Source organism: Temnothorax curvispinosus, unplaced genomic scaffold (assembly GCF_003070985.1).
Source record: "Temnothorax curvispinosus isolate PA1 unplaced genomic scaffold, ASM307098v1 QBEX01010811.1, whole genome shotgun sequence".
Classification (NCBI taxonomy): Eukaryota; Metazoa; Arthropoda; class Insecta; order Hymenoptera; family Formicidae; genus Temnothorax; species Temnothorax curvispinosus.
The window spans coordinates 24,851-29,608 of record NW_020220591.1 but is presented as its reverse complement, the minus strand read 5'-3'; the positions used below and the strand labels follow the sequence as shown (position 1 = coordinate 29,608).

Here is a 4,758-nt window from a genome sequence, read left to right as displayed (position 1 = left end):
AAATTCCAAATACTTCAACAAAATTTTTAATGTAATCTAGCTATTAAATAATAATCAAATTAAGAATTTTTTTACTTTTGTTTATCCATTATCTGTAAGTTTACAATGTACGAAATAACTTATATTTCTGTGATTGTCTTTTGTATTTTAGATATAAGGCGAATTGATTAAAATGCTTTTATAATTTTATTGATCTCATGTCTATTTTTTAACAAAGTTAATTTTTGGAACATGTACTTTTTCCAAAATCCTGCACATATATATACTTTGATTTATTATGTACTTTGCGTATTTTTTTTTCTTTTATTAGGATTTTAATATTTCGATAAACCGTGTACGTGTTATAATTATTAAACCCAACAGCCGATAAGTCAAGTAACTATGACCCAGCGAATTATAATGCACCTTACTATACATGGATGTCCACTGTCCAGTATATAGTATTACAACACGTTATTGTTATTATCAATACAACGTTAATAATTTAATATCCAATTTTTATTAACAACTGTAAAATTATTATTAAACATGTAGGTGCTGAAAACCATTTTGCCACAGTTGAAGAACGCTCAACAGGCGCAAGAAAATACGTCCAAAGACTCTAATAACGCATTACCAATCCAAAGAACAAAGTAAGTATTTTTTGTATTTGAAGTGTCCCTCCCGAATGTTTCTACAATACATAAATTGAGTTTCAAAGGCAAATAAATTACAATAAATCGTCAAGCAGTTTAATCAATTCAAAATAATTATTATTAACTATTATACTAATGTGGTATTGAATACTCAAAATCGTTTTGACTTCTTACTAGATTGTTTCTAGATCTATTATAGAGGCACTACACAGTCGAGATTATTTAACCCTTTGAAGCACGGCACATCAAAGGATTTATATGAAAAAAAAATTTTCCGTCAACTTTTTGAATTTCTAATATGTTATGGTACTTGTGTCTCTGATAAAAAGTTTCAAATTTTATCAACTTTCTGATTAGTTTCAGAGTTATAAGAATTTGAAAGTCGCGTTCACAAGACTGTCTGTACGTTTGTCTACAGGAGTTTACACTTAATACAGTGAATAATCAAACACGTGAAATACAGGCAAATGAGAGCCGAAGCGCCGATTACAAGGCGACAATTATATAATATATTTAAACTCCGAACACAATACATACGTTTCGGTCAGTGAATAATAATTAATGAAAGCACGAATAGAAAGCTAAAAATCGTCAATTGAATGAAAATTATGCACTTCTTTTTTGCTAGACTTACAAGGGAACATTTAGAATTGTGCCTCACCGATTTTAATGGGCTTTGGCTATGTTGTAGAGTAGCGAAAAATAACACAGGTATTTTTTTTTAGTTCGAAGCATGTTTAAGGGTTGAAATAACTTCTCAAAACAAATTCCATATATTCGAATACGAGTGAATATCTTTAAAATCTTGAAGTAAAAAAATGTTTTAAACAAAAAGGTTACAGTATTAAGTGATCTCTATACGTGCATTTAAATTTTTAAAAAATTATATTTTTGCAAAAATATAATACTGAACAGTAGGGATATATTAAAAAATCATACTTCTTGATCAAACTATGATGTATATAACTATATAGATACTCTTAAGTTAAAAAATTTCTGAAATATAAATAATCTGTTATAGAATTAATAAGATAATTCTGATAAAATTAAGATAATTAGTCCGGCCCGTAAACTCATTTTCTTAGAAATCTTGTAAAAATTGGACAGAGCATATTAATGTAAACACGCTCTACACAAATGTGCAATTAGAAAAAGATTGACCAAAGTTAAAATAATAAAAGTCAAAATTAGCACTTAATTGTTACATATATTATAGGACAAAAACGATATCACGCTTGTAATTGTAGAGATCAAAGTACTCTTATGGTTTTAATGAAAGAAGATGATAAAAGAGACTTGCAAGGATATTCTTACAAAAATACAAGCCCTTTAACCGTCTAGTTTCTAAGCAATTGATACTGAAAGTACACAATTTCTGATAGCGGTAGACACATATGACAACTAATCTTTAGAAGATCTAATAGCACATATATTAGTGCATGTATATATACATGTATGTACATATAAGATTCTCACACACGTGCATAACGCGGAAAACCCCAGCCAAATACTATATATATGTCATTTGTCTATCATTAACTTTTTGACAGTATTGTCACGGACAAACTACTTTAACTGAAATATATTGATTCTGAACTGATTTAAAAATTGCAAGTTTTAAGAAACACACGCTATAGATGTCTTATACAGCACAAAAAGTTGAAACAACGTTGCAATGTTGAATGTTGAAGTTTAAATCTTTCCAACGTTGAATCTATGTTGATTCTCTACATTGATTCTTTATGTTGATACAATATTGAAGCAACATTGAACAATTATTAATCTTTCCGCGCTAGTTTACAACGACGCCGCTAAACGACAGACGACGGTAAGACCAACTCGTAAGTAAATTTCAGTTGGGGCGAATATAAGCAGGCCCCCGGCAAAGCAAAATCGTGACATTTGCAGGTTTTCGGATCTTACTCTTTTTTTAGATGAAGAGGAATAATCTAATCTGAGCTCAGAAAACTTTCAACAGTTACGTTTCAACAAATAAAAACACGTTTTTCTAAATGTTAATCAATATTTAACAATTTAATTGTTGTTGCATTGTTTTTAATATTTGGCAGTTAATATATTATTACAAGATTTTTTAACACTATATAAAGATGTGTTATATACAAGTATAAGCAAGAAGGAAGCGTCAGAGAATCACCACTAGTCCGTTTGATCATCGAGCAATGTTTTCTGAATGTTGAAACAACATCTACAAGATATTACAATTTAGCAGACATTAGACGTTATATTACAAATGTTGCAATGCAATGTTTTTGAGATGTTGATTCACCATTTGTGTGCTGTATGAATTTTATTATTTATCAATATGAGCTTATGAGAACGAAATGATGATATACACGAGCCTAATTAATTCGCTACTAAAGTGTTTATTGTTGTTTTTGAATACATAGATATTTTAAGAAGTGTTAAAATTTTGTATTTTTCAAGGGCATTATTCTTTCTAATCAATTATAATTGGTGAAACAAAAAACCTTATATAATTTAAAAATGCATAAAAGAGAAATTGCAATAAAACATATTTATCATAAACTGTCGTTTTATAAATTTGTATTTGTTATTAATTGTATTACGAGGTTTTTATTTTTTTATAATAAATCTTATAAAGAAATACTAAAATGCATCAATGCATGGCTTCGCTGAATACCATTTGCCGGTAATTATGCACATTAACACCGCACTCGCCAATGACCTTGACCTTGACATATGTTGTCCCCCTCCTGAGTGACCTTCAGAAGGTTTTAGCCGGCGGTCGTTATTCGTTAAAAAGTTATTAACAAAAAAAGGGTTGGAAAATATAGCAGCTATTTTGAATATTGGAAGACATAAATGACTAATATATATATATATATATTAGAGCTCGGAATACCCGGGTATCCGGGTACCCGCCCGTTCGCCCGTTACCCGTTGTATACGGATCTGGACCGGTTCCGCGGGTACCCGGGTAATTCGGGTAGCGGGTACCCGTATCGATTCGGGTACCCGCTACCCGTGTCAATACGGGTACTTGTTATACCCGCGTCAGTACGGGTACCCGTATCGAGGCGGGTATAACAGCGTATGCCACAAATATCTGCGCGGCGTATTACACGGAGACGCGTATACGCAAAGTAATAAAATATAAATTCTCACACGCTTCAAAAATATATTAAATATATGAAAGAATGCTTTTATATTAACCCTTCGTTTTTTCGATACCTTCTAGTGCATACGTGAGTCTGTCATGTTCAACGCTCCCTACCTTAAAGTATTTTAAAAAATCTGAAAAAATTTATAAAACATCTGTCTACATTGTAGTTGACAATTTTATAATTTTTTGATAACCATTTGTTTATTTAATATTTGCTTTTTAATGAACTTTCAATAATATTAGCAAAATTATTACTTATAAAAAAGATATTACGTCTAGTGCATACATGGGTCTGAGACGTCCGTGCGAGACTTAACTTGCTCGGTATTCGGCGATATATTGATCTTTCGTAACAGCTCTGGGTCCCTCTTGAGTCCCTTTTCTCACTTGCTTTTTTAGAAATGGAGGCAGGCTTGCCAGTTTTACAGTTACGAGCAGATATTATTTTGGCTCGGACGCCGTAGACTCACGTATACGGAAGGTTAAATATGCGTTACACATTATGTGGATAAATAGCTATATGTGTGTAATTATATTTGAAATTTCTATAAATTGCTTTACGTGTAATTTTATATATTTTCTTATTTTACATGCATATATATCTTTTTAAAACCAGTAATATAATTATATATGATATAATACTATCATTATTTTATACAGAGCGCCTTGGGTTTTACCCGATAAACTGCGGGAGCATATTCTACAAGTGAAAATAAGAAAAAAATATTATATGAAGTTTGGCTAGATATTTGTGGCATACGCTGTTATACCCGCCTCGATACGGGTACCCGTACTGACGCGGGTATAATAAGTACCCGTATTGACACGGGTAGCGGGTACCCGAATCGATACGGGTACCCGCTACCCGAATTATCCGGGTACCCGCGGAACCGGTCCAGATCCGTATACAACGGGTAACGGGCGAACGGGCGGGTACCCGAATACCCGGGTATCCGTTTCTTTTTCCGAGCTCTAATA

General features: G+C 32.0%; 1 protein-coding gene across 1 annotated transcript in view; it reads left to right on the top strand.

Moving 5' to 3' along the window:
* The first annotated feature begins 512 nt into the window (after nucleotides 1-512).
* The window catches only part of LOC112460810, a 27,848-nt gene continuing 23,602 nt past the window's right edge, over nucleotides 513-4,758 (top strand). The window contains exon 1 of the mRNA XM_025025696.1: nucleotides 513-632. The gene's annotated coding sequence lies outside the window, so the exon portion shown is untranslated. The remainder of the gene's footprint in view (nucleotides 633-4,758) is intronic.